Consider the following 303-nt stretch of genomic DNA (forward strand, 5'->3'; position numbering starts at 1 on the left):
CCCAGATTTTGCTTAATGGGATTCCTTTCTTTTGCTTAATTCTGTCCCTGTGTTTGTCGACACGTGTTTCATATTAGCATATTATTAGCATATAAACTTAATCAAGAATCTCCCTCCCCTTTGATCCATACCCCCATCATCAATATCTTTATAATACATGCGATTTAATCCCGTTTCCCTTATTCATATGCGATTTAATCCCAAGGTTCCCTTTGAGTCAGCTACTTAAGAGTATCACTGGATCTTCATCTTAAGGTAGTTTCATTTATAACATTTTCGGTTGCCTTTGTTCGAAACAAAACT

General features: G+C 36.0%; 1 protein-coding gene across 1 annotated transcript in view; it reads right to left on the reverse strand.

Annotated features, from left to right (window-relative positions):
* Positions 1-303, reverse strand: part of LOC119592394 (neuropeptide FF receptor 1-like) — a 97,236-nt gene that overhangs the window by 15,157 nt on the left and 81,776 nt on the right. The window lies entirely within an intron of this gene.

Source organism: Penaeus monodon, chromosome 30 (genome assembly GCF_015228065.2).
Source record: "Penaeus monodon isolate SGIC_2016 chromosome 30, NSTDA_Pmon_1, whole genome shotgun sequence".
In the NCBI taxonomy this organism is placed as follows: domain Eukaryota; kingdom Metazoa; phylum Arthropoda; class Malacostraca; order Decapoda; family Penaeidae; genus Penaeus; species Penaeus monodon.